The 11,301-nt window shown below is 41.5% G+C and overlaps 1 pseudogene; it reads right to left on the bottom strand.

The window, feature by feature from the left end:
* Positions 1-4,485: 4,485 nt before the first annotated feature.
* LOC123486964 lies at positions 4,486-10,293 on the bottom strand (annotated as a pseudogene).
* Between the last annotated feature and the right edge of the window lie 1,008 nt (positions 10,294-11,301).

Below are 11,301 nucleotides of genomic sequence, written 5' to 3'. Positions count from 1 at the left end.
AGAATCTCTTCAGCATGGCAGTAAACTACAGACTGTGTATTTGTGTATGGATGCATGTTTTCTATATTTTCCTTTCTTGACATTGGGAAAGATAATATTGTGAAGGTTGTAACATTCAACAAGGCTGTCCCTAGCAAATTGATCCCTGGACTGGGGAAACTGGATCTGGTAAAGATGCAAGGATGAACTTTAAAGAGCTCTCTGCCGTCTCTGTATCATGACATGACATCGTAGGTGCGGCTTTCCAGTCATGTGATGTGTGACAAGGTCCCGTGTCACTGGTTGTTGATCGCTATGACACATTTCCTGCGGACCTTCCTGACTGGACTGGAGGTTTACTTCTGGAGTGGAAGTTTACACTATTTGTGCCAAATTCAATGCAACATGTTTAAATGCAAGGTACCCATTACAAGGAAGAAACCCCTAGCACACACTCCTGAAAGCTCCACAAACAATGTATGGATCTCACAGACACTCAACAGGTTGTCAGATTAAACACTGCAAGCAAAACATTTACGAGTTCAATCAGGAAGTACAAAACAACGTGTAAGGTAGACAAACCATTGGCTTGTCCACCTGCTGAAGTGAAGACGATGATTAGAAACTTTGTGTGGAACAATACTCAGTCGCACAGGCAGATGGCAGCAGAGAGACTACTTCTGATTTTCACTGTGATACAATACTCAGTCCCACAGGCAGATGGCAGCAGAGAGTCATACTTCTAACTGATTCTCACTGTGGAACAGATTGGGGATGTTGTATTGTTGCTGCCCACAAGTGACAGAGCAATAAGGTCGTCATTAACACAGAGGAAACTTGGTGTGAAGAGAAATGTTTATGGCTGTTATTTGGCCATGGGGCGGTGTGCAATTGGCCCAGCGTCGTCCAGGGTAGGGGAGGGAATGGCCGGCAGGGATGTAGCTCAGTTGGTAGAGCATGGTGTTTGCAACGCCAGGGTTGTGGGTTCGATTCCCACGGGGGGCCAGTATGAAAAATAAAAAATAAATAAAAATAATGTATGCATTCACAAACTGTAAGTCGCTCTGGATAAGAGCGTCTGCTAAATGACTAAAATGTAAATGTATTGATTCTTAGCATGTTTGTGTGTTGTGTTTTTTGGTCCATTCTCTAAAGACAGTATCTTCCTCATAGAGATTTTGAGAGGGACTGAAGTCATTCCTGCAGCCTCGGCTACACAGCCTGCGTTTACACAGCCCAATTCTGATTTCTTTTTCACTAATTGGTCTTTTGACCTATCAGATCTGAACAATATCTGATGTGAAAAGATCTGATGTGACTGGTCAAAAGATCAGAATTGGGCTGCCTGTGTAAACGCAGCCATGTAGTGCTAGCCTACTTCAGCGCCTGAATTTACACTGTGTGCACAACTATTAGGCAAGTCAGTATTTTGACCATATCATCATTATTATGCATATTTCCCAACTCCAAGCTGTATTAACTGGAATGCTTATTGGATTTCAGCATATATCAGGTGATGTGTATTTGTGTAATGAGGAGGGTGTGGCCTAAGGAGATCAACACCCTATATCAAGGTGTGTATAATTATTAGGCAGCTTCTTTTCCTCAGGCAAAATGGGCCCAAAAATAGATTTAACTGACTCTCAAAAGTCAAAAATTATAAAAGTATTTCAGAGGGATGCAGCACTCTTGAAATTGATAAGATATTGGCTGAGATCACAGAACCATCAAACGTTTTGTTGCAAATAGTCAACAGGGTCGCACAAGAACCGTGTTGAGAAAAAAAGACGATAAATTAACTGCCAAAGATTTGAGAAGAATCAAACGTGAAGCTACCAGGGACCCATTATCCTCCAGTGCTGTCATATTCCAGAACTGCAACCTACCTGGAGTGCCCAGAAGTACAAGGTGTTCAGAGCTCAGAGACATGGACAAGGTAAGGAAGGCTGAAACCCGACCACCACTGAACGAGACCCATAAGTTGAAATGTCAAAACTGGGCCAAGAAATATCTGAAGACAGATTTTTTCAAAGGTTTTATGGACTGATGAGATGAGAGTGACTCTTGACGGACCAGATGGATGGGCCCGTGGCTGGATCAGTAACGGGCACGGAGCTCCACTTCGACTCAGACGCCAGCAAGGTGGAGGTGGGGTACTGGTATGGGCTGGTATTATTAAAGATGAGCTAGTTGGACCTTTTCGGGTTGAAGATGGACTCAAACTCAACTCCCAAACCTACTGCCAGTTTTTAGAAGACACTTTCTTCAAGCAGTGTTACAGGAAAAAGTCTGCATCTTTCAAGAAGACCATGATTTTTATGCAGGACAGTGCTCCATCGCATGCATCAAAGTACTCCACTGCGTGGCTAGCCAGTAAAGGCCTTAAAGATGAAAGAATAATGACATGGCCCCCCTTCCTCACCTGACCTAAACCCTATTGAGAACTTGTGGTCCCTTCTAAAGCGGTCGATTTACAGTGAAGGAAAACAGGACCCCTCTCTGACCAGTGTCTGGGAGGCTGTGGTTGCTGCGGCACAAAAAGTTGATCGTCAACAGATCAAGAAACTGACAGACTCCATGGATGGAAGGCTTATGACTGTTATTGAAAAGAAGGGTGGCTATAGCCAGGTCACTGATTTTTTTTTTTTTTTTTTTTAATGTCAGAAATATTTATTTGTACATTTTGAGTTTGTTTATTATTCTCACTTTAACAGATGAAAATAAACAAGTGAGATGGGGAACTTTTCGTTTTTCATTTAGTTGCATAATAATTCTGCACACTAATAGTTGCCCAATAATTGTGCACACATAGATATGCTCCAAAGAAAGCCAAAACCTCACTTTTACATTCTTAAATATTCAGGTTTGAGGTTTATTAACATTTTGGATTGACCGAGAGCACTGCAGTAGTTCAATAATAAAATGAATCCTCAAACATACAACTTGCCTAATAATTGTGCACACAGTGTAGACAACTATACCAGTGAAGTCATAGATACAGGAAGTCAACCTATAGATACATGTAGGTCAAAGTGTATTTTACAGCATCAAGGTGTTTAAGAATTCATATTCCTAAAATGTATGATACACTGGAGTGTACAAAACATTAAGAGCACCTTCCTAATATTGAGTTGCACCCCTCCCATTTTGCCCTCAGAACAGCCTCAATTTGTTGGGGCGTGGACTTCACAAGGCGTCGAAAACGTTCCACAGGGATGCTGGCCCATGTTGACTCCAATGCTTCCCACAGTTGTGTCTAGTTGGCTGGATGTCCTTTGAGTGGTGGACCATTGTTGATACACACGGGAACCTGTTGAGCGTGAAAAACCCAGCAGCATTGCAGTTCTTCGCACAAACCGTGTGCCTGGCACCTGCTACCATACCCGTTCAAAGGCAGCACTTAAATCCACGTAGATGAAGGGGAGGAGACAGGTTAAAGAAGGATTGAGACATTTCATTTTAGTCATTTAGCAGACGCTTTTATCCAGAACGACTTACAGTTAGTGAGTGCACACATTTTTCATCACGGGCCCCCCTATGGGAATCGAACCCACAACCCTGGCGCCGCTAACGCCATGCTCTACCAACTGAGCTACACAGGACATGGATTGTGTATGTGTGCCATTCAGAGGGTGAATGGGCAAGACAAAATATTTTACAGGTGACATCAATAAGGGATCATAGCTTTCATCTGGTCAGTCTTTGTCATGGAAAGAGCAGGTGTTCCTAATGTTTTGTACACTCAGTGTATACCCATTGATTCTTGAAGAACATCACTTTTAGATGCCCCAACTGTCGTTCCCCATCAGCATTCAAAATATGAGCTTGTTTTACTAATTTGTTCGTAAACGATGTAAAGGTAAACTAACCTGTGTAGTTGGTAGAGCATGGTGCTTGCAATGCCAGCGTTGTGGGTTCGATTCCCATGGGGGGCCAGTATGAAATAAAAAATATATATGTATGCACTCACTAACTGTAAGTCGCTCTGGATAAGAGTGTCTGCTAAATGACATTGTGCAGCCTCAAAACATGGCTGAAACAATAATCTTGGTATCATGGATGATCAGTCCTTGGTATCATGGATGGTCAGTCCTTGGTATCATGGATGGTCAGTCCTTGGTATCATGGATGGTCAGTCCTTGGTATCATGGATGGTCAGTCCTTGGTATCATGGATGATCAGTCCTTATCTGTGGTATCATGGATGGTCAGTCCTTGGTATCATGGATGATCAGTCCTGATCATGAGGTCAGTCCTTGGTATCATGGATGGTCAGTCCTTGGTATCATGGATGGTCAGTCCTTGGTATCATGGATGGTCAGTCCTTGGTATCATGGATGGTCAGTCCTTGGTATCATGGATGGTCAGTCCTTGGTATCATGGATGGTCAGTCCTTGGTATCATGGATGGTCAGTCCTTGGTATCATGGATGGTCAGTCCTTGGTATCATGGATGGTCAGTCCTTGGTATCATGGATGGTCAGTCCTTGGTATCATGGATGGTCAGTCCTTGGTATCATGGATGGTCAGTCCTTGGTATCATGGATGGTCAGTCCTTGGTATCATGGATGGTCAGTCCTTGTATACAAAGCTCTGTCCATGAGGTTGAGAGGGGTGACATTTCTGTAGCCCCATCCCTCAGCTGTTTACAAAATCAGTGGTGGGGTTAAGGGTTTGTTATTGTTAGAACTGCAGATTGCCCCTTTTAAGCCTTCACGAGAAAACAAAATATCAACACTGTTTATTATTAGAATTTACATTTTAGAGAATATAAATTATTATGTATTTATTGAAGAAACCAATGTATTGTCTGCTGGTATTCGAAAATACAAATATACAGTAGTGTAATCATTTGCTGTATTCTTCTGTTATGAACTAAACACATTCCATCAACCTTATGGTATTTTATCAAGCAGGCAGTGTGTCATGTTAACTATTTAAGTTAAATTGGATTGTAATGTCAGCTATTCATAAATATATAAACAGAAAGCAAAGGGGTTAAATGTAGTAATAATGAAACAGAAATGAACCAGGTGATCGGAGTTAATGATATAAGCCTGTGAGGTCTGTTGTAAGCCTGGCTCCAATAGTAGAGGATCAGATCACGGAAGCCCATTTCAGGACATTCACTTTCACTATTCAACACAGTCCGTGCCAGTCTGTTAGGGAGATGTGGGAAGCTGGAGTTAGGCTCATGTGAATCTGTATATCCGGACGGCTATACATTAATACATCATGATCTCCTTAGGAGCGTCCTCTGTGGGCCTCTGCTGCTCCCGTCTGTGTGTGTAGGCAGCGTGCTCGTACAGGTACACCAGGAGGACTGCTAGCAGACTCAGCACCGTGTAGGGGATCAGCAGGTAGTAACCCACCTTGAACTCCGAGGTCTTGTCCTTCAGGTAGACTGCGGTAACTCCCACGTCGTTCTGAACCAGGTCGTCAGCCATTCTGCTCAGCTGGACGTTGACTACGTACAGGATGAGCACCAGGAAGGAGATGCACGCTGGAGCAAAGACCAAAGGGGACGTTAAAAAGGGTTCTACTACTATTAGTACTACTACTACTAGCCTACATGTTAACTTAGTCACAAAGAGTTAAAACTACTATTAGTACTACTACTAGCCTACATGTTAACTTAGTCACAAAGAGTTAAAACTACTATTAGTACTACTACTAGCCTACATGTTAACTTAGTCTCAAAGAGTTAAAACTACTATTAGTACTACTACTACTAGCCTACATGTTAACTTAGTCACAAAGAGTTAAAACTACTATTAGTACTACTACTAGCCTACATGTTAACTTAGTCTCAAAGAGTTAAAACTACTATTAGTACTACTACTACTACTAGCCTACATGTTAACTTAGTCACAAAGAGTTAAAACTACTATTAGTACTACTACTAGCCTACATGTTAACTTAGTCTCAAAGAGTTAAAACTACTATTAGTACTACTACTACTACTAGCCTACATGTTAACTTAGTCACAAAGAGTTAAAACTACTATTAGTACTACTACTACTACTAGCCTACATGTTAACTTAGTCACAAAGAGTTAAAACTACTATTAGTACTACTACTAGCCTACATGTTAACTTAGTCTCAAAGAGTTAAAACTACTATTAGTACTACTACTACTACTAGCCTACATGTTAACTTAGTCACAAAGAGTTAAAACTACTATTAGTACTACTACTAGCCTACATGTTAACTTAGTCACAAAGAGTTAAAACTACTATTAGTACTACTACTAGCCTACATGTTAACTTAGTCTCAAAGAGTTAAAACTACTATTAGTACTACTACTACTAGCCTACATGTTAACTTAGTCACAAAGAGTTAAAACTACTATTAGTACTACTACTAGCCTACATGTTAACTTAGTCTCAAAGAGTTAAAACTACTATTAGTACTACTACTACTACTAGCCTACATGTTAACTTAGTCACAAAGAGTTAAAACTACTATTAGTACTACTACTAGCCTACATGTTAACTTAGTCTCAAAGAGTTAAAACTACTATTAGTACTACTACTACTACTAGCCTACATGTTAACTTAGTCACAAAGAGTTAAAACTACTATTAGTACTACTACTACTAACCTACATGTTAACTTAGTCACAAAGAGTTAAAACTACTATTAGTACTACTACTACTAGCCTACATGTTAACTTAGTCACAAAGAGTTAAAACTACTATTAGTACTACTACTACTAGCCTACATGTTAACTTAGTCACAAAGAGTTAAAACTACTATTAGTACTACTACTACTACTAGCCTACATGTTAACTTAGTCACAAAGAGTTAAAAGTACTATTAGTACTACTACTACAGAGAGAGGGGGATACAGGCCAGGAGGAGAGAAAGTGTGAAAGGCGGTCATAGGGCTTGAACCCACAACCTTCAGGTATTTAATATGGGACTAAATAGGTGTGTGTCGCTGATGGACTGGCCTCTTTTTTTTTGTTGCTTGATTTTGATGCGAACTGGATTGATCTTACCACTGCCAGAGCTGCATGTGTAGAGGCCTATGGGTCCCATGTTGTCTGGTAGGGGTTACTGACGCTGTTATACAGAGCGATGAGGATGCTGCCAGCAGAGCACAGCAGACACAGGGCCAGCAGGGTGATCACTAGACCATGGATGATCTGAGGCGCTCCACCCTGTCTCTGACAACTTCTCAAACACTACGCACACAAACAACAGTCAGGTTAGGAATATACAGTACTGTTATTTTTTTACATTTTTTTGTCATTTAGCAGACGCTCTTATCCAGAGCGACTTACAGTTAGTGAGTGCATACATTATATATATATTTTTTTCATACCCCCGTGGGAATCGAACCCACAACCCTGGCGTTGCAAACGCCATGCTCTACCAACTGAGCTACATCCCTGCCGGCCATTCCTCCCCTACCCTGGACGACGCTGGGCCAATTGTGCGCCGCCCCATGGGTCTCCCGGTCGCGGCCGGCTACGAAAGAGCCTGGATTCGAACCAGGATCTCTAGTGGCACAGCTAGCACTGCGATGCAGTGCCTTAGACCACTGCACCACTTATGAGGGGTTCCACCAAGTGCGGAATTCTGGTGTAGACATTTTAGAAAACCTTTTGGTTCCAGGTAGAACCCATTTGGGTTCCATGAACAACCCTTTCCACAGAGAGTTCTATATGGAACCAAAAAGGGTTCTACCTGGAACCAAAAAGGGTTACCCTATGGGGACAGCCGAAGAACCCTTTTAGAAAAATAATGATAAGAGTGTAAACAGGGGGGTGCGGAGGGTCCTCCCCCATAATTGGAGGGATATTTTGAAAACACAGTATAACTGGAAGGCTTGTGTCTCAAACATCCTGCTGAGGAGGATGAGCTGGCCAATCAGCGGTCTACTCATATGAATATTTTTTATGACCGGTATACGCCCACACCATTCACTTGTTGGGGTACGCCCACACCATTCACTTGTTGGGGTACGCCCACACCATTCACTTGTTGGGGTACACCCACACCATTCCAACACAGAAAAGCTGCTTTTCAACATACTTAAGTACCATTTTTTGGAAGGAAAACTATTTCACTTGTAATTAATTATAAGTAATATTTCATAGAAATTTGGAAACACTGGACAGTTACTTTAAAGATCAACTTTGGCCAAAACCGCAAAAATAACGACTTTAAATTGTATAACTGATCAATGTACCATCATACTAGGTCATTTAATGAGTTTGCATCCCAATATTACACTTTATATACATAAAGGAAGACTGAAATATAACAAAACCGTTTGACTGTTAGAAACTACAGATTTTCATTATTTTTTATATTTAGGAGTATACAGGTTAGGGTTAGGAGTATACAGGTTAGGGTTAGGAGTATACAGGTTAGGGTTAGGAGTATACAGGTTAGGAGTATACAGGTTAGGGTTAGGAGTATACAGGTTAGGGTTAGAGTATACAGGTTGGGGTTAGGAGTATACAGGTTAGGAGTACAGGTAGGTTAGGTTAGGGTAATACAGGTTAGGGTTAGGAGTATACAGGTTAGGTTAGGAGTATACAGGTTAGGGTTAGGAGTATACAGGTTAGGGTTAGGAGTATACCAGGTTAGGAGTATACAGGTTAGGGTTAGGAGTATACAGGTTAGGGTTAGGAGTACAGGTTAGGAGTATACAGGTTAGGGTTAGGAGTATACAGGTTAGGGTTAGGAGTATACAGGTTAGGGTTAGGAGTATACAGGTTAGGTTAGGAGTATACGGTTAGGGAGTATACAGGTTAGGGTTAGGAGTATACAGGTTAGGGTTAGGAGTATACAGGTTAGGGTTAGGAGTATACAGGTTAGGGTTAGGAGTATACAGGTTAGGGTTAGGAGTATACAGGTTAGGGTGAGTATATTAGAGTATACAGGTTAGGGTTAGAGGTTAGGTAAACAGGTTGGGGTTAGGAGATACGGTTAGGTGTTAGGATTGAGTATACAGGTTAGGGTTAGGAGTATACAAGTTAGGGTTAGGTATACAGTTAGGAGGTTAGGGTTAGGAGTATACAGGTTAGTGTTAGGAATATACAGGTTAGGAGTATACAGTTAAGGGTTAGGAGTATACAGGTTAGGGTTAGGAGTATACAGGTTAGGGTTAGGAGTATACAGGTTAGGGTTAGGAGTATACAGGTTAGGAGTATACAGGTTAGGGTTAGGAGTATACAGGTTAGGTTAGGTTAGTTAGAGTATACAGGTTAGGAGTATACAGGTTAGGGTTAGGAGTATACAGGTTAGGGTTAGGAGTATACAGGTTTGGGTTAGGAGTATACAGGTTAGTGTTAGGAATATACAGGTTAGGAGTATACAGGTTAGGGTTAGGAGTATACAGGTTAGGGTTATGAGTATACAGGTTAGGGTTAGGAGTATACAGGTTAGGAGTATACAGGTTAGGGTTAGGAGTATACAGGTTAGGGTTAGGAGTATACAGGTTAGGAGTATACAGGTTAGGGTTAGGAGTATACAGGTTAGGGTTAGAGTATACCGGTTAGGAGTATACAGTTAGGGTTAGGAGTATACAGGTTAGGGTTAGGAGTATACAGGTTAGGTTAGGAGTATACAGGTTAGGGTTAGGAGTATACAGGTTAGGGTTAGGAGTATACAGGTTAGGGTTAGGAGTATACAGGTTAGGAGTATACAGGTTAGGGTTAGGAGTATACAGGTTAGGAGTATACAGGTTAGGAGTATACAGGTTAGGGTTAGGAGTATACAGGTTAGGAGTATACAGGTTAGGGTTTTTGTTAGGAGTATACAGGTTAGGAGTATATACCAAGTCCACTTACATTGTTGCATTATTACAGTATGAAGTCAACATTATTGTTCTAGATCTTTAACACAGCAGATTTCCACACACTTATAGGCACAGTAGCAGAACATGAGAAAATATACCTTGAAATGGTTTTTCACCTCCAAACTGTGGACAAGAACCTCTGCTGATTACTCCATTGAAAAGATGATATGTTACAGTGGCAGAGCCATTGCTGAAAACGTTTTCATCTTTAGAGCAACGCATATTGGAAACGGCCCATTCTGTCGACATCCCATATCCTAAAATCACCACGGACCACGCAGTAGCCTTCGCGCTAAGAAGAAAATGCAGAGCCTTCTTGACGGAGGGCATTGTCACAATATTCCAGCCACACCGATGAAGAAGAAAAAGAAGAAGATGAAGTCAAACTCCTATTGGTTCTGTAACTCTCCAAATCAGCTTCAATAGCAGAATAATCTATAACCATCTACCCTCCTGGTGTCCCAAAGACAGGACAGGAGTTACGGTCTACTGAGAGGAGAGGAGTGACTAGCCTGTAGGTTATAAAGAAAACTTCTTGATTATGAGGGTGAACTTTAGTCAGGGAGAGAGGTGGTTGTCATAGAGTTGATAGCATATTCCCAAACATCATAAACGGGAGAGGTGTCTCATTATCACCAAGGGTGAGGTAAATATACCTGAGGACTGAGGTCAGCATGTGACGTAGTTTGTTCCAAAATGAAGGAGGCCTAACTAAGGATCTACCGTTTATTCCACATAAATAATTGCTAGTAGGCTAGTGGACATTATACACCTTTGTCTTTACCAGATAGGCTAGTCAATATCAGTCTCTAAATGTTATTATAAACTAGGTGTTTTCAGCCCTGAATGCTGATTGGCTGCCAGCCTTGGTATATCAGACCGTATACCACGGATATGATAAAACGTTTATTTAAACTGTTCTAATTACGTTGGTAACCAGTTTATAATAGCAATACGGCACCGGGGTTTGTGATATGTGGCCAATATACCACGGCTAAGGGGTGTATCCAGGCACTCCGCGTTGCGTCGGACTTAAGAACAACCCTTAACCGTGTATAATGGCCATATACCACACCCCCTCAGGCCTTCCTGCTTCAGTAGACAATAGTGGCTTTAAGAACAAGATACAGTGGTCATTACTAACACACACACAGTAACACACACACACACATACATTAACACACAGTGACAAACATCAACACACAGAAACACACACACAGCAACACACATTAACACACAGTGACATACATCAACACACAGTAACACACCCACAGCAACACACAGCAACACACATCAACACACAGTAACACACAATAACACACAGTAACACACAATAACACACAGCAACACACATCAACACACAGTAACACACAGCAACACACAGCAACACACAGTAACACACAACAACACACAACAACACACAGCAACACACAGCAACACACAGCAACACACAGTAACACACAATAACACACAATAACACACAGTAACACACAATAACACACAGCAAC

Source organism: Coregonus clupeaformis, unplaced genomic scaffold, assembly GCF_020615455.1.
Source record: "Coregonus clupeaformis isolate EN_2021a unplaced genomic scaffold, ASM2061545v1 scaf1386, whole genome shotgun sequence".
In the NCBI taxonomy this organism is placed as follows: Eukaryota; Metazoa; Chordata; class Actinopteri; order Salmoniformes; family Salmonidae; genus Coregonus; species Coregonus clupeaformis.
This window is presented reverse-complemented; position numbering and strand designations above follow the sequence as displayed.